General features: G+C 44.9%; 1 pseudogene; it reads left to right on the top strand.

The window, feature by feature from the left end:
* LOC100964237 overlaps window positions 1–381 on the top strand; it is a 3,290-nt pseudogene extending 2,909 nt beyond the window's left edge.
* Window positions 382–22,255: the final 21,874 nt, after the last annotated feature.

Raw genomic sequence — 22,255 nt, 5'->3', positions numbered from 1 at the left:
AAAAAAAAAAAAAAAAAAAAAGAAAAAGAGCAGCGTTGCAATGGGTCTTCCGACCCGAGTCCTCAGCTCCCCTGGGGAGCAGGCCTGGTGGTCTCTATGCAGCAGCAGCCTGGACAATGTGGGTGGAGTCCTGTTCTCTCCTTTCTGCCCTGAAACTGCCTTTTACCCCGTTAGGTCTGTGTTCCTCCAGCAGAGAGTAACCAAGCGTACCAAGCTTCAGAACTTGCAAATGCCCTTTGGGCCCTATTGTATGAAACATGTTCAAGTTCAAAAGTCTTCTCCATTCCCTTTACTTTCCTGGACATCAAGGCCCAGTATGGATTCTTGACAGACCCTGAAGAGCTGGGTCCTCTCAGAACCAGAGCCTGTTGGGAAACTTGAAGCACTTAGGGCAAAACCCACAGTTCTTCTGAACCCTTGCACTGACTTCCCACTACTCAACTCTTACCTCAGCCCTATCTGTTGCCCTCCCTTCTTTCTCTTTCCTAGCATCTCACCAACCTTCTCCTCCTGCTTTCTGCTGGCCTTCAGCACCACCCACAGCCAAGCCCCGTGGCTCTTCTCTCTCACTCCCCCTCTCTCCCTCACAACATCCTCACTCTCTCTCCATGCTCTCCTGCTGGCTCCTAGCTCCCTCCCATACTCCCTTTCTGCCTCTCTCATTCTCTCTCTCCCCCTGTTTCTCACACACTCTCATTCTCTCTTCTCACACTCTTTGACAAACACACCCTCTCTCATTCTCTCTCACACTTTCTTACACACTCTCTCACGTTTTCTCTCTCCCATTCTCTTCTCCCTTCACACAGGACCCACAGCCCACACGTGTCCTCGTGTGCACCAGTGTTTTTGAAAGAATTTGTAGATTGCACACTATCAGATGAAAATGATTTGCTTTAAAACTACTTGGCTATGTCAGTCAGTGGTTGCCTTCCAACTTCTGGTTCTCTTCTCTAGATGGATAAAGTTCTCTTTCTTCAAATTCCATGGAAATGTCCATGAGATAATAATAACTGTGCCTCAAGCACCCACTGACTGAGCAGGAGGCACACACAGGGATTCCCAGAATCTTTTCAATGTCTCCATGCCCAGGCTCTGCTGCAGGCCAGGACAATGCCATTGGGTCTCAGCGCTGCCCGGTGCCAAGCAGAGCACCAGAGACTCCAGACCCCCAAGAACTATGGATGATCACGTGGTGTCGATTTGACCAACTGCAGAGAGTGCCCACGGATAATCACATTATCAAATTACCAGCTCAGGTCCCCAGAAGCTGATGTTTATCTGCATTACCAGAATCATTCTTTCGCTTCAGCAGTGATTCCCTCACAGGAGCCTCTGCAAATTGGGAAAGAGGACTGCGTGACTAAAGTCTCACATGGGGTCATTGTGTAACCTTGGCTTAGTGGACTACATGTATCTGTGGTCTGTCAGCTCCCTGCTCTCAATGTACCTGAAACCTCCAACTCCTTCCTGGCTTAAAACTGCACAGAGCACCACTCCTTCCAACCATGCTGCTGCCCTTTAGCCAACCCCCCTCCTTTATGGCCACATCCAATTCTCTAAACCCCAATCTCTGGGGTTCGCAGCTGATCTGCAGATAGACCCAGTGGCCAGAAGCTCAGCCCAGCTGCTGCCTGACTTCAACAGTCATCCACAGCTTCTTGTGTGGCCCCAGGTCACACCCAGGAAATTAGAACTCTGGGATTGTGGCAACCTCTAGAATCTAGCCCACATTTGACGCACTCTTGAGATATTTCCCCTGAGGAAGGAAAACCCAGTAGCTGGGTTAGCGTGTCCAACATCTCCACTTCCCCTGCCTCTCCCCTCCACCCTTCACCCCTGCTCATTCTCCCCCATTCTCACCTCATTTGATGAGCAGAAGGGTATGATTCTGGGATTATAAATTAGTTCAGCCACCATGGAGAACAGCATAGAGGTTGCTCAAAAAACTAAAAATAGAACTCCCATATGATCCATCAATTCCACCACTGAGTATATCCAAAGGAAAGGAAATTAATACATCAAAGAGATATCCATACTTCCAGGCTTACTACAAAACTATTCACAATAGCCAAAATATGAAATTAGCCTAAGTGCCCATCAACGGACGAATGGATTAAGAAAATGTGGTGTATATATATGCACACAAATGAATATTATTCAGCCATAAAAAAGAATGAAATTCTGTCATTGGCAGCAACATGGATAGAATTAGAGGTCATAATGTTAAGTGAAGTAAGCCAAACACAAAAACACAAATATCACATGTTCTTACTCATATGTGGGAGCTTAAAAAATGGATCTTTTAAAGATAGAGAGTAGATGGATGGTTACCAGAGACTGGGGAGGGGAGGGCAGAGGAGAGGGAATGAAGGGAAAAAAGGAAATATAAATGTACTTATAACCACTTATTCTATGAGTATTCTATGAGTATACTTAAAATGGTAAAGATGGTAAATTATATATACATATTTTTTTACCTCAATAATTTTCTTTTCTAAAAACCTAAAACACACTCAGCCAGTGGCATGCTAGAGCTGGTTTACACTCTCTAAGAAAAGCCCATTGTTAATTTTTCAGAAATTTTGCTAGTCTATTGAAATCAGCCATGGCAAAAACATTTACACCATGGAAATTGGCAACCACCAAAAATAAATTAGGGCTGATTCATTTGCTCACCACTGTACCCACTGCTGCCTCCTGGGCATGAGATTTCTGTGCCACACTCCCTGAAACTAAGACATTCTGGTCCCCGGATACATGTTTCCCAGTGTGGCACAGATAGGACCCCTGATCTGGCACTACCCAATAAAATGACACAAACCCTGGACATCCCAAGGAGACGGAATGCTTTGTTTACTGCAGTTCCCATATATCTGAGACAGCTCCTGTCAAAATAACAGCAACGGACCATTTCACACATTAATTATCTCGGACTGCAGACCTAATAGGAAGATTTGAGAGGTTCTCCTATCAAATAAACAAGCCCTGTCAATGTGCTATGTAAAAGATTCTGAGAAGACGTGAGCCTAAATGACAAGCTCCCCATTGTATTTTAATTGAGATGATGGTGTGTGACAGAATGAATTCCATCCATGACTTTCCATTGGCTTTCATATGACCTTTTCCCCCGTTTCTTGACAGATGCATCTTGCTGAACATCTTGTGGAAAATGTAAAAAAAAAAAAAAATCTCTTTTTTTTTCTGTCATGCTGAAATTTGAATCTCATGAATTTATTTTCCTTAAAATAACAGTTGCTGCATATTCTGATGACTTCTTGCTTCAATTATATTTGGTCCGAACTCTCCTCTTCTGAATGCTACATAGCTGCATGTATTTTCTCTCTCCTTCTTATCCTCCTCCAGAGTCTTAGCTCACCAGGGGAAGGTTACTACTACATTTCCCTTTGAGTTGACCAGAGTCAGGGAAATACTGAAGGGATCAGTGATCTCTTCCATGGCTATAAATTCAGAGTATAGACTTTTCTTCTTGAAACCATCATTAATGCTTTTAAGCTAAGGTAAGTAGCTGTAGAAGGTCCCATAAAATAGTCACAGATTTAGGACAGCTTGGGACAAACACTCCTGCCCAACAAAACATTAATTCAGTTTGCCCACATTTATGCAGCCTAGTATGAGCTAAATCCTCATACTAGAGGATCCTCACATACATGAGTAAGTCCTCATGAGGACTGAAGCTCTTTTTTTTTTTTGCAGGTGTATGTGAGGGTACAAACTACCAGGTCACAGTATTTGAATTTGTTAGGTAGAGTCCCTCCTGTAGTTGTGTCCTGCACCCAAAAGGTGTGCCATACACCCCTACATTGTGCCCATTAAGTGGGAGCACCCCAAACCCACTCTTCTCTCCTTTTTCCCCTTCCTCATTCCTCTTCCCCACAACTTGAATTGAAATGAGTGTTTCTCCTATATGGGTGTGAATTAGATCATTTACTAGATCATAATTAGTTTAGAGTATATCGGATATTTGCTTTTCCATTCTTGTGATACTTCACAAGAAGAATGTGTTTCAACTCCATCCAGGTTGATACAAAAAATGTAAAGTCACCATCTTTTTTATGGCTGAATAGTATCCCACCCACAGTTGGCTAATCCATTCCTGAGTTCATGGGCATTTAGGTTGTTTCCACATCTTGGTGATTGCAAATCGAGGTGTGATAAACAATCTAGTGCAAATGTTGTTATGATAAAATGATTATTTTTTCCTCTAGGTAGATGCCTGGTAGTGGGATTGTGGGGTCAAATGGGCAGTCTAATTTGAGTTCTTTAAAGATTCTCCATACTTCTTTCCAAAAAGGCTGTTTAGTGTGCAGTCCCACCAACACTATAAAAAGTATTCCCCTCTCTCCACATCCACACCAGCATATGCAACTTTGGGACTTTGTGATGTGGGCCATTCTCACTGGGGTAGGGTGATATCTCAGGGTGGTTTTCATTTGCATTTCTCTGATAATTACAGATGATAAGCATTTTTTGATATGTTTGTTAGCCATTCTTCAGTCTTCCTCAGAGAAGTTTCTGTTCAAGTCTCTTGCCCAGTGATAGATGGGATTGTTTGCTCTTCTTTTGCTGATTAATTTGAGTTCTCTAGACATCCTAGTTATTAAACTATCAGATTTTTAACATGGAAATATCTTTTCCCATTCTGAAGGTTGTCTATTTGCTCTGATTATTGTGTTCTTAGCTGTGCAGAAGCTTTTCAGTTGAATTAAGTCCCATTTGTTTATTTTTGTTGTTGTTGCAATTGCCACTGAAGTCTTCCTCATAAAATCTTTCCTCAGGCCACATCCTCAAGAGTTTTTCCCACACATTCCTCTAGGATTGTTATTGTTTCATGTCTTGAGTCAATTTTTGTAAGTGGTGAATGATGTGGGTCAAGTTTTAGGCTCTTACATGCAGTTATCCAGTTCTCCCAACACCGTTTATTGAAAAAAGATTCTTTTCCCCAGTGTATGCTTTTGTTTGGTTTATCAAAGATCAGATAGCTATAAGAGACTGGTTTCATCTTTTGGTTTTCTGTTTGTTCCAAATTTCTATGTCTCTATTTTTGTGCCAATACCATGCTGTTTTGATCACTGTGGACTTGTAGTATAGCCTACTGTCTGGTAGAGTGATGCCTCCAGCTTTGTTTTTATTACTAAAAATTGCCTTAGCTATACGAGGTTTTTTTTCTGGTTTCATGTGAAATGAAGAACTATTTTTTCTAGTTCTTCAAAGTATGATGTTGATGTTTAATGGGGATAGCATTGAATCTGTAGATTGGTTTGGGAAGTATAGACATTTTAACAACGTTGATTCTTCCCAGCCATAAGCATGGTATGATCTTCCATTTGTTAATGTCTTCTGCTATTTCTTTTCTAGGTTTTCATAATTCTCTTTGTAGAGGTCCTTCACCTTTTTTTTTTTTTTTTCAGTTTTTGGCCAGGGCTGGGTTTGAACCCACCACCTCTGGCATATGGGGCCAGATTTTACAAATGTAACCAAAGTCCCTGCCCTAAAAGAGCTTATATTCTCAGGGAAAAGTAGACAAGAAGTGGGGGACAAGCCAACGTACCCAATTTCATAAAGAAAAATAAAGCAGGACAATGGGGAAGAGAGCTCAGGGTGGTGGTGGTGAGTGAGGTGGTCGGAGAAATTCTCCCTGGGGAGGTGACATCTGAGCAGAGACATGAAAGAAGTGAGAAATAGGCTGTGCAAGGATTTGAGAAGGATAATTCCAGTCAGACGAGAAAACAAGTGCAAAGTCTCCGAGATGGGAATGAGAAAGTTGTGTTTAAGGAACAAAAGAAACAAAATGGCCCGAGCAGGGTGAGTGAGTCAGAGGGAAAGGGCCGGGTTAGGTAGGGTGTGGTAGGTGCCCTAAGAGTGCTGGATTTTAGAGTGATTATTAGTGGAAGCTGTCGGAGACCTGAGGTCAGAGGAAGCAACATAATCTGATGTCCTTTTTCATTTTAAAGATGCTGCTCTAGCAGAGTGTGGTGGCTCACACCTATAATCCCAAGACTTGGGAAGCCAAGGTGGGTGGATCGCCTGAGCTCACAAGTTCAAGACCAGCCTGAGTCAGAAGGAGACCTTGTCTCTAAAAATAGTTGGATGTTGTTGTAGGCACCTGTAATCCCAGCTACCTGTGAGGCTGAGGCAAGAAAATCGCTTGAACCTAGGAGTTTGAGGTTGCTGTGAGCTATGACAGCACAGCACTCTATCAAGGGTGACAAAGTGAGACTCTGTCTCTGCTCTGTGCACAACTGCCTGCTTTAAGCAGAAAGAATGGAAACCAGGAGTCCCTGAGAGGCTGCCATATGTGAAGCAAGAGATACTGGTGGCTTAGGCATGGTGGTGAGAGGTGAGAGGAAGCTGAACTAGGATATGCTGGGAAGGTAGACCTAGAAGGATTTGCTGATGGAGGATTCAAAGATGAAAAGTAGCCCCGTTTCGCACAATGGAGCAGGCTAAGAGAGGAGCACGTTAGGGTGAAGGAAGCAGGAGCAGAGAGTGAGAGTTCAGGCCCAAGCAGAAGCACTGGGCAGGCAGTCAGATACACATCTGGGGCTGCCTTCTGCCCCTCTCTGCTGCCCTTCCACCGTTACAGGGTTATTCATCCCAGTTAGACACGGACCTGAATAGAGGCGTTAAATCACCATTTGGTCATTTGGTGTGAATTTAGTTAATTATCCTACTGCTGTTTGCTGAGGAAATGAGAATTTTTATGGTGCCTCAGAGCTCCCACCGAGCCCTGGAGAGAGGTGGGAGTGGGGGTGTCCAGAACAGCAGCGGGAGCACAGAAAGCGGAGGAAAGGACCACCTCCCGTGTGCAGGGCTGGCTCTGTGCTGCCTTCAAGACTTATGAATCGCTCTGAGAGCTCCTTCAGGTCATTTACTTCCCTCTATCAATTACCAGCTGGGCCTACACACTGAATTTAAACCAAATCGTGATCACTTTTTCCATCCACCATCCAAATCCTCATCAACCTTGTTATCAGCAACTGCTGGAACCTCCAGCCTTCCTTCCAGGGAGGGAGACAAAGAAACACCCACAGCTTTGCAGTAGCCTTTCTCCTCTCTCCCCAGGAGCCTGGCGGCGTGGTGAGCCCCACCCTGTATCAGCCGCGGCCTCTGCAGAGCAGGCAGCAGGCAGCAGCGCTGCTCCTCACCAGCCTCACGCCCAGCCCGCCGCTAAGCAGTGTTCTTTATCATCTTAATTGCATCTTGCATGCCCACCTTTCTGCTCCAGGAGCTCTGGGTATTAATCACCTCTAAGTCACTTCGGGTAATGCTGACTGCTTTATCATTTTGTTCTGTCACCACCCTGGGGGTATAGGAGGGTGCGGGTGGGCAAATGGCTTTGTCCACGATCCCAACCATCCAGAAATCCTTGTGGAAATCTTCTGGCCTTTCCCTCTGGGGAGCCATTCCTCATCCAGTGGGTTTCCTTCAAGGCCAACTCTGCCGAGGTCCACTGTAAAATTATCAGCCATTTGATGTTTAATTAACCCCCTCCAAGCACCTTGCGCACAGGTGAAAGAGCGTGACAGGCAGGGAGCAGCGGTTTCAGAGCACCCGGCCTCAGCATCTCTTGGGCCTTGTGAAACCGAAAATTCTGGGGTCCCACCCAAACCAACTGGACAATCAGAATCACTGGGGGTGGGGGGGGGCAGCAATCTCTGGTTTTTCAAGCTTTCTGGTTGCTCCTGACACACATTCACATTTGAGAACCACTGACAAAGTGCTCTGGAGGGGAAATGGGAGTGCCAAGTAGCTGCTGGGGTGATTAGCATGCCCTGTGCCTTTAGGTGGGCTGTTCACCTTACAGCACTTAGTTTGCATATTCAAAATCAAGGAAATCTGACCTGATCACCTCTCTAAGTCCTTCTTAAGGGTGGGAGTGGAGGTGGGAAGGGGCCACAGTAAGAAGCGGTGATTGTGATCACTATTAATATGTCCTGAGCACTTTCTACAAGTCTATCTCTTAGAGAAGCACTCTTTTTTGTTGTTGTTTTTGAGACAGAGTCTCACTTTTTGCCTTCAGTAGAGTGATGTGTCATCACAGCTCACAGCAACCTCCAACTCTTGGGCTTAGGCAATTCTCTTGCCTTAGCCTCCCAAGTAGCTGGGACTACAGGCGCCCACCACAGTGCCCAGCTATTTTTTTATTGCAGTTTGGCCGGGGCCAGGTTTGAACCCACCACCCTCGGTATAAGGGGCCAGGGCCCTACTCACTGAGCCACAGGCACTGCCCTGACAAGCATTCTTATTACCTTTAAGATACACATATCTTGAAGGTAGACCATTGTCAAGTTGTTCTGGTCCCTGTGAGGATTATCTCAGGCTTTCCTGATACACCCGTGCTGGAGGAGTTAGACTCAGCTGTGCTGCCTCCCAAGTTCATCGCTCTCACTGCACTCAGCCCTGGACACTGAGACCATCCACCTTCCTCCTGCTCTTGCCCACTAACTGTGAGCTCTTGGAGTGGAGGGGGCACATCCGTCTCCAAGCATCCAGCCAAATGTCTAGTTCTTATGCAACTCAAGGATAAATTAAAATGTCTGTTTCGATAATCTTCACTCTGTGCTCAGAAATCCCACAGGCATCGACAGGGCTATGTCCTCGCAGCCCCTGCAGTTCTTACTTCCTCTTCCCCACGCATCCCACCCCCCCCTTCCTTATTGATATGCCTCTTTCCCACCAAATTCTACATGCTGGCCTTTGTATCACCGAAGCCACATCCCTCAGCAGAGACCACACTCTGCACCTCTTGGCTCCTCCTTTGCTTCATCAGGAGAAAGAATCAACTAGCCATTTCCCATTACAAATGTTTTAGTATTCCCTAAGAGATGTATTTTGCCAGTTGGTTTACTGTGTGGTACACAGTATCTAAGTGGAAAGTATACTGATATAATTTTCATTGGAAGTTCCCTGTGTTTCTCCTTCTTCAACAGAATAGTCTCCTCCCTTGCAGACCACCCCACAGTAAGTCGGTTTGGAAGTTCGGCCTTGGGTCTCCTTGATGAGTTGACATTAGCATTACCATAAGCCACCCATAAACAAGCACAGTGTGGAGACTTCGTTACAATTCTGAGACTGGCCTCGCAGACCAAGCAGTGCAGTGAGCAAGGATATCTGAGCAGGACGCCTCGGGGATGTGGCATGTCCAGTAATGGTTGAGTTATTGAGCCTAGACACTACTCACCCTCACTAGTGTGATTTTGGGAGCTTTGCTGAAGAGGCTGCTATAGGCAGAATTTTAAGAAGGTGCTCAAAGTTGCTCTGGGCCCTGGTGTACACAGTAAATCAAATGTGAATCTAGATGCTGCTGTGAAGGGATTAAGGTCTAAAATCACTCGACCTCAAGACAGGAAGATTAACCTTAGTGGCCTGATCTAATCAGGAGAACCCTTAAGAGACAGGATTATTCTTAGCAATAGAGATTGAATTGTGAGGGACAATCCCAGTTCCTGGCTTTGAAGATGCAGGCCCCCAGCTGACAGTCAACAAAGACACAGGACCTCAGTCCTACAACTGTAAGGAACTCAATTCTGCCATCGACCTGAATGAGCTTTGAAAGTGGGTTCTTCCTTAGTCTCCTGGTGAGACCACATTCTGGTCAGCACTGATTTCTGCCTAGTAAAACTCTGACATGCTGAGCTGGAACTTCTGACCTATAGAACTGAAGTTGATAAGCAGGTGTTGTTTTAAGCTGCTACATATGTGGTAATTTGAAAGCAATAAGAAATAAACACAGAGGCTGGGTGCCGTGGCTCGCACTTATAATCCTAACAGTTTGGGAGGCTCAGGTGGGAAGACGGCTTGAGGCTAGGAGTTTGAGACCCACCTGAGTAAGAGTGAGACCCTGTCTCTACAAAAAAGTAAAAAAAAAAAAAAAATGGCCCAGTATGGTAGTAGGCACCTGTATTCCCAACTACTTGGGAGGCTGAGACAAGAAGATTGCCTGAGTCCAAGAGTTTGAGTTTGCAGTAAGCTATTATGATGTCACTGCATTTTACCTGAACTTATCTGGAACAAATAAATTAATAATAATAGAAGAGAACACAGATGCTGATAAGTAACTTCTCCCACATTTATCCTGAAAGGTAAGTCTTCCTTTCCACTTAATATGCCCCTTGGATTCCACCCTTACCCCACAGCCCCACTTCCAGTCTTCACGCTGCCAGAGAAGGTTCCAGAAATATAACAGCAAGTCTGTCCTACAAGCAGGCAGACTCAGGTGGAAGGACAAGAAAAGGCCAGGCTGTTCTGTGACAGGTGGTGCCACCTCTGTTCCCTCATCTGTCAGTCCCTGCATTCCCTGACTTGCCCCTGAATGTGGATATCATATACGTCTTTTGCAAACATAATTTTTATGCCTCCAGTCATCTAAAACATAACCTTTTGCCCTCACTCCAAAACCGTTTTCTACTCTGTGCCTGAAATATCAGAGACAGTGCCAGCTGGTCTATGACTTCCACAACTCCTGAGCTGTCTGCTTTGTTTTATTGACTGTAATGAATGGCCTGGCCTTGCTACACCACAAAACCAAGATAGACCCTATTCTTCAAATTCCTCTACACACGCACCCCACCGATGGAGAGGGAGAATCATTTATGGTCTCTCCTGCTGGACTCTCTGTAAATTACAAGGCTTTTGAGTTTATAGGCTAAATGCTCTGCAGGAATATCCAGCTCAAGGCTGAGGAATTTCCCTGCAGGGGTGATGACAGAAAAAGTGAGGGCAGTGCCTTTTTTTCTGTCTAGGCAGTTAACGTTGAATGTAATACATCACCATGAATCACGGGAGGAGGCTCTCCCACGGTACTCATTAGCTTATTAGAATGAATACAACTGTTCTGGCTGATCTAAATTGGGGGAAGATGACAATAATAACAATCATAATAAATCTTGAATCCATTTATTACATTTTTTTTCCTGCAATAGTTCAGCTTGCCCTCTACCTGGGTATATAGAATAGGGATAGAACTCATAATTAAAAGGGAAACCTACTTCCCCAGCCTAAGGAATGCCTCCCTCTCAGCTCAGGATGACTCCCACTTGGGATTACTCTGTTCTGATAGCTTGGAGGAAGCAGAAGGGGATAAGGGGGCTCTCCTGGACATGCCAGCCCAGCAACTGGCCTGTTTTACCTTCCTTTGAGAGGCCCTGAACCTAGCAAGCACTCCCAAACTTTGCTGTCCATTTGGCACCATCCGGGGATCTATAAACAATACTGACATTCAGTTCCCACCCTAGACATTCTGATTTAATTGATCTTGGGTGTGACTTGGGTATTAAGAGTTTTCAGAGCTCCCAGGTGATTCTAAGGTACAGCCAAGTTTGGGACCCACTGGCCTAGCAGTTAAGGCAGGTTTACACATCTAGGCTTTATCACATACAGCTGGAGAAGCCTGAACAAGTCACTTTTTCTGTCTATACCTTGGTTTCCTCATCTGTCAAATGGAGCTAATGGCACCTACCTTATCAGTGTTGTTAGATGAAATAGTGTGTGCCAATAACTTCCCTCAGTGCCTAAGACACAATAAGCATTACATGTCAATTACTGATACTCTAATTACTTCTCTTGACATTTTTGGAAATCATGGAGCCAAAGAATCATATGTTGCCAAGGACATAAGTGGCTGTCTACACTCAGAAATTAATTTTCAAAAATGCCCAGCAGGTGACTGTCCAGTTCTGGCTCACTAGTGCTTTCCCTGGCCAATCAAAATTGTCCTGACAGTTAGATTCCACGTAGACCACATGAATGCACAGCGTGGGGGAACCTGGGGTTCAAACTGGACAAAGTGGGTAGGGTCGGTAAAGCTTCCTTAAACAAGCATCTGTTGAGCGTGAACTCTGCACCAAATGCTGTGCTGGGGATACTACAGAAAGACAAACTCACAATCCACTTAGTGCAAGTTGCCAGCTCTTGGTCACTCTACACCCAGTTAAAGCTAAGAAGCCAGTTGGCCAGTTTATAAATGAGTTTTCTTGCTGGGGTCTTTCTAGTGCTTGAAATCACTCGGGACAGAGGTAGCCCCACCCTTTAGCCCTCCAGACACCCTCACCTTACATACACATTTGGTTCCCTCCTGCCCACCCGCTACCTTCCCTCCTGCCCCTCTCCTTTCTCTCTCTGATCAGCTGAGCGGGTGCAGTATTCCAATGTGTGTGCTTTTTCCAGTATTACTTCTCTGCCTCTCTTCCATGTAACAACTTGTTAACCGTGACCACATGTCTTAGTTCATTTTGTGCTGCTATAACAGAACACCACAGACTGGGTAACTTACAAAGAACATGATCTGGAGCTGGGAAGTCCAAGATCAAGATGCTGAGAGGAGGAATCCCACACCCTCACTGGGCAGAAGGGTGGGAGAGACCGAAGGCCACACAGAGTCTCTTTTATAAGGGCAACAGCCACGTACCAATAGGGGGTCAGGAACCCAATGCACTGTCATTTTGTTGCTGTATATTTGTTTGAGGGGGGAGTTACAGTTTCATCATTTAAGACTTTTGGTATTAGAACCTGACCCACTTTCACATATCAGCACTCTTGGATCAGCAGTTCTCAAAACTTTAATATGGGCGGTGAACTGTTGCTGTATTTCAAAATGCCATTGGTACGTAACTGTTTAATCCCATTCACAAGGGAGGAGCCCTTGTGGCCTAATCACCACTTAAAGGCCCCCCTTCTTAGTACTATCACACGGGCAACACCTGAATTTTGGAGGGAACATGTTTAAATCACAGCACCACATAATATATACCTGCTCTTTAAAGATAACTCATATGAATGCTTGTCTAGGGGTTCACCCTAATGCCTGGCCCATATGGGCACAGAGAACTGTCATCAGAAAGAAATCAAATATCAAAAGCACCAGCTATATAATCATACTGATGTGGAGTCTGCCATTAGCTCTTCAACTTAACTAGCTGTGTGACCTCAAACAGCTCCTAAACCTCTGTAGGCCTGAGCCATGGGGTAAGGCTTCTCCTCTACAAAATAGGAGCAGCAATAATCCTATTGTGGAGATTAAATAAGAAACTATTTGTAAAGCTCTTAGCATAGTACATGACACAAAGAAAGAACCTAATACATGATCACTTCTAATAATATAATTATCCACACAGGCTTATCCCCATGTCACATGTGGTCAAAGAGTCACCAGGACTTCCCCGCAGTTGCCTACCCAATATCCATTATCCATCCATCTCCTTCTCCCTTGTTAATAGAACTCTCATCTTCTTGGCTGAACCAATGTTTCCAGCTTAAAAACACTACATTTCCCAGCCTCCCTTGCAAACAGTGATGTCCATGACATACAGCTCTTGCAGATGCTCTAAAAACAGAAGTACCTGGATGTAGGGTTGCTAGATTAACAAAGAAAAATACGAGACTCCCAGCTAAATTTGAATTTCAGGCAAACAATAAATAATTTTTTAGTATAAAAATACTAAATAGTCAGAAATATTGCATGGGACATATTTATTATACCAAGACATTATCTATGGTTTGTCTGCAATTTCAATTTAACCAGGCATCCTAGATTCAATCTGGGAACACTTCCTGACGGTGGCACTTTTGAAGAATTTCCTTAGAGAATGTGTAAGTTAGGGCTCTTCATAGAAACAGATACAATAGCAAAGTGTATATGTGTGAGCAGGTGTGAATCATAATACATAAGAATAGCCTTGTGTCTTTTTCCACTTCACTAACATATGAAGCATTCTTCACGCAGCAGGCTGTGCTTTGTAAGTCAGCATGATATTTTTCCCCTAAATGTTCGAAACAGTACCTGGACACAGAACTATTATATATCAGCAGTCAACCCACCAGGCAACCTGAAAGGTCCCACTCATTGCAACTGTACGTCTTTTCAACTCCTTCCAAATATCAGTGCAACCACAGAGCACTGTCAGCTACTGATCTGGGCAGAGCTGAGAGGCCATCCAGGGCCCAGACATGAAGGGAATCCAAAATGACTTGTATACACACAGTGTAATAACAAACAAAGGCCTGCGACTTTCATTTCTGCGACATAGCCACATTGTTTCAGACTTCATCAAAACCACTTGGAAGATGTAAATAGTAGGAGAGTGAGGGGTATGAATCTGCCAGCTGCCCAGCCCCTTGTGGACAAAGCTAAGCTGTTTAAGTGCTGTGTACAGCTGCAGGTCAGCACCTCTGCTCCTCCGGTCAAAGGGCTGCATGAGAACTGAAATTATGCTTTGACCTTGACTCTGAGTTGTACGTACATAGCTAGTTCAATGCCTTGGTCCCTGAGCTTATCCAGATGGTAAGATTTTTGCAAAGTAGCAGCTTGTCCTCACCACCTCTGGATCTCTTGCCCTCCCTACTCCTGAGCTTCATAATCAGAGCTCAAAAAACATGGACTGGTTCTTTGGCATATGTTACTGAAAAGTGATTGGGCTTCTGAGAGTTTGGCACATTATCGAATGGAGGTAATATTTAATTCAATACAGTTAACTTGGAGGTTATAAAAAGCAAGTCCAGAACATGCAAAGAACTTTCTAGAAAAAAAGATGAATTTATAGCACCAAAGAGGCAGGGAATAATCACAGATGGTTGTAAATAATAATAAGAAAAAACAGGTGTCTTGCTATTGCTAGTAGAGCTGTTTTGACTTACCCCTACCCCAGCCCCTCTCTCAGGGCTGGGGAGATGATCCGGCTGCAACAGATGTCAGCACAGACACCTGGGAGCCCAGCAGTTAGGAACATTCCCCTGAGGCCTGACCATGCTGCAGGAGAAAGCCTGAGACCCTTTGTATGCTGGGACGGATAAGTTCCTGCAAACTGTGGCAGAAGCTATTTGTGAAGCAGAGTTCCCCCATCCCAAACGCAGTGGTTCTCTCTACACATGTATCATATGTTCCATATTTCTCTGGGTTTCTGCAATATTACTGACTTTCTCTGCAATCAGACCTCCAAATAGCAAAAAGTGTACCCACCATACTTACCCACCCATAGCCACTGTCATGGGCTGAATTGTCCCCCCAGTATTCATAATGCCTCAGAATGGGACTGCACTTACAATAAGGCTTTACAGAGGCTAATAAGTTAAAATGAGGCTGTTAGGGTGGGACCCTAATCCAATATGACCAGTGTCCTATAAGAAAATGAGAGACCCCAGGGAGGTACATGCACAGAGGAAAGGCCACGTGAGGACACAGCAAGAAGACAGCCATCTGTGGGCCAGAGAGAGACGCCTCCAGAGAAACCAGCCTGCTGCCACCTAGATCTTGGACTTAGAGCCTCCGGGACTAGGAGGAAATAAAATTCTGCCTTTTAAGCCCCTGGTCTGTGGTTTTTGTCGTAGTACCCCTCACAGACTAACTAGTGCAGCTATCAACGGCCTTTCAGATTTACTCCTTACAGCTTCCACATCTAGAGTTAGTGACCCTCTCGGTTCTAGTTCTTAAGATATCCTGGGAAGCCTGGCCTGGCTGAGAGTCAGGTCAAGTCCTACACCTGGCAGGACCCAGGACTGCACTACCATCTCCCTCCATTCATGCTTGCTGATTCAGTCATGGTTCAGAGAAGCACTGGGTGGGGGGCAGGGAGGAAGGGAGGGAGGAGGATCAGTGTGCTTTCACCTAATGGGCACAAGTAAGGGTATGTGGCACATCTCCTGGGCGAAGGGCACAACTACAATAGGGACTTTACCTAACAAATGAAAACAATGTAACCTAATCATTTGTCCCTTCATGTTAATCTGAAATAAATAATTTACCACAGGGATTTAACTTATACAGTTGTAGGCACTGGTTAAACAGTCTCTATAAGTTTATTTCTCTCTGGCCAATGCCGGAAAATGAAATTTGCATGTCAGATAGCCTGGAAGGAAAGGTAGATGCGAAGCGGGTGCTGGGGACTGAATTCTGGGCCCCCACCAGATTTATACATTGAAGCCTAATCCTCCATGTGATCGTATGTGGAAGTGGTGCGTGTGGGAGGCAATTAGATCACAGGGTGAAGCCCTTAAATGGGATAAGTGACCTTGGAAGAAAACACGTGGCCAAGGTGGGTAGATTGCTTGAACTCAGCAGTTTGAGACCAGGCTGAGCAAGAGGGAGACCCAATCTCCAAAAATAGCCAGGCATCAGGGTGGGCACCTGTAGTCCCAGCTACTCGGGAGGCTGAGGCAAGAGGATCACTTGAGCCCAAGTGTTTGATGTTGCTGTGAGCTGTGATGCCATGGCATTCTACTGAAGGTGACAAAGTGAAAAACAAACAAACAAAAAAGACATAGAGATCCTGTATAAATAGCACAAAAGCAGCCATCTGTAAACCAAGAAGCAGGCTCTCACCAAGAACCTGACCCTGCTGGCACCCTGAGCTTAGACTTCCAGCCTGTAGAAATGTGAGAAATAAATGTCTGTTGCAGTCAGTCTGCAGTATTCTCTTATAGCAGCCCAACGAAGACAGTGGGGGACAGTGAGGACAAGCCAGGACTCACAGGATAGTCTGAACCCGTGTCCTTCACTCACTACCTCCAACCTTGAGGATGGCGTATCCTGCAGGCCTCAGAGCCAGGCCTCTTTGCCACAGAGTTCAACACCCACCTGGCTGGGGGTTGAAAAGCTCAGAGGGCATAGAGAAGGTGCAGCCGCTGCAGGCCAGCTACTGTATCACACCAGCAACATGAGCAGGCAAATGAATGACAACGTGCACGGCTGCCACAGCATAGAGCTACCACATGCAAAGCCGGCGTGATGCCCTCCAATGTTGAGTACAGTGTCTGCTGCGGCCCATCCCAACTGGAATTATGCAAGAAAGGGAACTCTGAGAAGCACAGTTCAACCCAGTCCAGACGACTAATGACAAAGCCTCACACATGCCAAGCACAGGTCCTCCCTGCAGAACTGCAGGCCTCTTCTCAGGCAATCTGCCTTTTCTTCTCCACATCTTTCTTCCCACCTAGTTCCCTCCTCACTTCCTTTCTGTTTTCTCCATTATCCATGGAGGCCAAAGTGCCAAATGATTGGGCGTGTTTCAGTTAATCCTTTTTAGGATCAAAAAGGGCCTGAGGGCACTGCAGACACGCAGCCAGGCTGTGTAGACCACTGCTCTTCCACGGGCAGGAAGCCTGGGCACAGATCCCCACCTGGGGCTGCTGGCACCCCCTGCACCAGTCTGAAACTGGCTTTTGATTCTATCTTTTAGAACCTGAAATGTGAGAATGAGATAGATTATAATGCTAATTTTACTTTCTCATATTTGAAAATATACCTACCTAGTATTGAGTAATATTCTGGAAGTGGAGGATTTTTTCTCTTCCCCTTCCCAGAAGGGGACAAGTATCTTATTGTCACAAATGGAACCTTAACAGATTCAGGGAAAGCACTGTACCATCCCTAAGAAGAGTCTAAATCCAGATGCTTTGCACACATTTCATGGACACAAATCTCCCCTGTTCATCACCTCTTGTCGAGCATAATCAAAAGATAGAAGACATAAAATTTCAAGAGGAGGATTGGTCCTCAAGTAGAAATGCCTGTTTCCATGGTGATAGCCTATTAAGTTACAGTTTAGAACAGGGAAGTGAAAACAGTAGTTGACTAGAGATTTCAAATTTCAAATCCATACAATCTGTGAGAGGCTTGGGGATTGGAACGCCACGAGAATGACCTCAAATTTTTGGAAGAAAATGGGTCGTGACTCATTTCCTAAGTGCCATTCCTAGCTTGGGTGGACAGGCATTATATCTAGGCTCCCGGGAAGAATCCAGCAGATAGACATGAGTTTAAAATGCTTAATGATCCTGAACTGGGGAAGCAGAGCTTTCTTTGCCCAAGTACTTCAAACTTCTCTAAAGCATGACTTAGGAATTAGTTATTTCACATGTGGATTTTCCTCTCTTGGGGTCAATTAAATTCTCATTAGAACATCATTTCATAACTTTGGGTGCAAATGAGAATAATCTACAGAGCTACTTTAACAATACTGATGCCAGGGTCCTTTCCCCAGAGATTCTGATTCCATTTGCTCTGGTGATGGCATTTTTTAACAAAAACTCCCTAGATGATTCTAATATGCATCCACAGTCCACAGTTGAGATCCAGACCTGGTTAGACAAACTTCTATGGTTCATCTGGATGGAAGGTGGGTGTTTGCTGTTTATACTTCTATTTATAGAGTGTATGTTATGAGACCTTCGTTACGTTATATCCCTTAACCTGTCAGCAACCCTTTGGGATAGATGTTATTATGAACTCCAACTTGTAAATTAAAAAAACTGAAGTCCATAAAGGTAACACATTTGCTCAAATTAAATAGCCGAAAAACACACAGCTCATACGACTGCATTCAAACTCCCACTTGGATGGCCCCAAGTTCATTATAATGCCCTCTGCGTTACTAGTAGCCTACTGGGCACTGAGAAAATGCCCACGTGACTAATACTCACCCCCTTCAAGGAAGAGGGAGAAGCAAAGACAGAAAATAACTGCATCTCATTGGCTAGACTCCAGAAGTCTGCTAAAAAGTTCTTAGAGCTTTGGTGCTGGTAAAGACCTTCAAGGGCACCTGGTCCAACCACTTCATTTTAAAGATGAAGAAATTGGACCCCAGAAAAGTTAAGCAACCTTCCAAAATTAATAACCAGATTGGCTTCAAGGCCCCATCTGCCAGTTCTAAGCAAATCTTCTCCAGGCATCCCTTAGGCTTCTAGCTGTCATCTAGCAGAGATGAGACAAGTTTATCAGCAGCTGGCTAACGTGAATGCCATGAGGATATCCTTAGGACAGGCTTACTAATGGCTGGTGGGATTGGGGACAATTTCATGGAGGAAGTGGCATTTAATTAGAGCCAAAATAGGTAAGCTCTCAATTGCTACACTGAAAGAATGTTCCACAGGGAGGAGACAGTGTCAGCAAAGGTGGGAACAGGGGAGATTTGTTCTGGGAAGGGAGGGTAGCACGCACTGTCTCAAGCAGAGGGTGTGTGAAGAGAAGGAAGGAGACGCAAGACGAGGAAGACAGAGCCAGTGCCCCACCCGAGGGCCTGCACTCTAATCCAAGAGCAGCCAGGCGTGGCTGCTGCTGTCAGTGAGCTGGGACTGCACTTCAGTAGCAGCGAGGCACAGATTGAAGGGCACAGCAATGGGTACAAGTCATGGAATCCACCCCGTCTTAAGGCAATAAAGGCCGGAACTCCTGTCAAGGCCTTGGGAAGGGGAAAGAATCAAGAGGGAGCCGGAGAGTGAAGATCAACAAGCTACAAAGGGGAAGGGCATGAGATTGAGGGAACATGAGAGACGTGGGACACAAAAATCAAACCTTACTGGGTGATGGAATTGTGCCTGCACGGGACCTTACCCTGCACAGAAGAACCAAGAAAGGAAAGGAAAGGGTGGTGACAAGACCCACTGGGTGTTTCACTGAAAAATCTGCTTTCCTCTCCTAGGTGAGAGCTCAGTGGGAGAGGAAATCCCCAAGAATGAGAAGCCGAACAGGCAAAGATGGTGGTGGCGGGAAAGGAGAGGGCGGGAGGTGGGAGGGAAGGGCGAGTGGAGAGCAGGTAGAAGAGCCTCAAACAGAGCTTCCACTTCCTGTCCCCTGACCCTTACCCTTGGGTAAGGGACCAAGTGATCTCAGTGGAGACAGTACAAGGCAAGGAACAAGGTGCTGGGGCTATGAAGTCACTTTTTTTGAATCAAATCCTCTTGAACACATGTTCCCCAGTATCCGTAGAGATCATGGAAAGAGACAGAATTCTATTCAGATGCATCAGTGGAAGAGACTTTAGAGAGGCTGTGGGCAAAACTAAGACACTAGCAGGAGATATGGAGACACCCAGAAACCAGCAGCAGCAGGAGGCCATGACATCCCTAGGCTTGAAGAGAGGACAATAAAGGGACATCTGTTGTCACCTGAGGGACACAGCTACCATCTCCATTGTGGTGCCAACACAGGATAGGCAGAGAAGAAATATCCCAGCTTCTCTCTTGGGAAGGGGAGAACCTGCCACCTGCCAGGCTCCAGCATGCTTCCCTCCAGCTGAGCACTTCAGGAAGCTGGAGGGCAAGATAGCCCTGGGGTACAATTTTCAGGGATCTAGAGCAGAGATGTGAAGGGAAAGGCAAATGGAGAAGGACCAGCACACCCAGTGACACTGGCCATGGACACTCCCCATCAGTGTGCACCAGGGAAGACTGGCCAAGCTTCCTCAGGGGAAGGCTCGACTTTGCTGCTGCAACTGGCTGGCTCTTTCTTCTCAAATGTCTAATAATTAGCACCTTTGGAACCTCGAGTGGGTGTTCCGTTTTGTAAAACTTATGACCATAAAAGCACAAACTTTTCATGTAAAGGCAAACCTTGCCCTTTTACACCCATATTTTTCATAAATGAACATGGGTTTTGCAACCTGATAAAGTGCTGTTGTCCTTTCTAGGTGGGAGGGGAAGTTTAGGAGATGTGGTCTGGCAGGTGAATTGTTGGGATTCCCAGATAGTTGAGGTTTTTCAATTTTATTGTAAGTTGACAATTTATAATTGTCTGAGTTTATGGGGCACAAAGGGAGGTTATGATTTATGAATACAATGTGGATATTTAAATGAAGCTAGTTAACATGTCCAGGTCTCAAATACTTATCACTTTTTATGGTGAGAACATTTGAAATTTACTCTTTAATTATATTGACTACACTGTGTAATAGATCCAGGAAAAAAAAATAACCCGCATTCCTCCCACGACTTTGTACTTTAACTATCACCTTCTCATTCCCACCATACATTCCTTGCGTCTATGAGCTCAATTGTTTTAAATTCCACATGTAATTTAGCGAGAGTATGCACGCAGTATTTGTCTTTCTATGTCTGGATTATTTAACTTAGCATCATAATCTCTAATTCCACCAATGTTGCAAATGACAGCATTTCCTTCTTTTTCAAGGCTAAATAATATCCCATGATACATTCCCGAGCATACTACATTTTCCTTATCCATTCAGATATTGATGGACACAGGTTGATTTTATAACTTGCCTATTGAAAATAGTGTTGCAATGAACATGGGGGTACAGATATATCTTCAACAAATTGATTTCAAAGTCTTTGGGTACATACTCAGAAGTAGGATTGCTGGATCCCCAGCTATTTGGTTTTTTGAAGAGAAGAGAAAAATAAGTCATTGTGTCACTCATTAGGCCTTTTGCCATATCAAATGCCAGGAAATTCACTAGAGGAAAAGAGAGGAAACGCAGGGAGCAACTTGTGATCAAAGGTAAAGTCATAGAAGATTGGAAAAAACGAGATGAAATGACAAGTTGCAAAACTTAAGGCCAGGTGCGGTGGCTCATGCCTATAACCCTACCATTCTGGGGGCTGAGGTGGGAAGATTGTTTGTGCTCAGAAGCTCAAGACAAATTGCAAAATGTGACAAGAGGTAAGAGTTATTTGTGCAAGAACAGCATGCCCTGCTGTTGGTCTCACTCACCTCCGCTGCACTCTGGAGACCAGGCCTCTGACCCTCAGTGGGTCTTCCACCAACACCCTCCTGGCCCGCTATTCCCTGACCCCTAATTTGATAGGGTGCTAAGATGCCATCAAATCAAAATTGTATCATCAGTTTAAAAGTAGGTTTTGTTGAGAAGAAAAAGACACTGCGACACCATATGTACAGATTGATTTTCCCGAAACATAAAATTAGAAAAAATCTTCCATCACACTTCAAATTTTCCAACTTATAGGGTGCCAACTAGGAGTTGTTTTCCTGATTACAGTGATTCTCATGAAAGTGCCAATGAGTCTTAGTTAGCTTGGGGAGAATTTCTCTTTTCAAAAGAGTAGCCTGCTAACTTAAATGACTCTCCCATTTGTGCAACAGGGAAGAAGGGATATTTTTGATTCAAGAAAACATCTTCAGCCATTTGGCATCTTGTTTCCAAATATGACTGCTTCCAGGCTTTCATCCCACAACTTCAGAGGGTTATACTGTATTAGCCTTTGTTTTCCAAGAACATTTGCTAAAGGACAGTAGAAAGGGGTGAACATCAACCCTCTATCCAGCCCTGCGTCAGCAAGGCCTCCCAGAGTCACCTAGGAACTAGCAGTGATTTTTGGCAAAGTGACACCAATGATAATGAAATATGATAAGCCCCTTTTAACATAAAAGATAGTCCTGCTACCTCTAAGCCCAAATGAAACCTCACATCTGATCAGTGTTAAGAAAGAGAAAGGATTAGGGTGGCACCTGTGGCTCAGTGAGTTGGGTGCCACCCTATATACCCGA

This window comes from Otolemur garnettii, unplaced genomic scaffold (assembly GCF_000181295.1).
Source record: "Otolemur garnettii isolate 467f Iridium unplaced genomic scaffold, OtoGar3 scaffold00026, whole genome shotgun sequence".
Taxonomy (NCBI): domain Eukaryota; kingdom Metazoa; phylum Chordata; class Mammalia; order Primates; family Galagidae; genus Otolemur; species Otolemur garnettii.
This window is presented reverse-complemented; position numbering and strand designations above follow the sequence as displayed.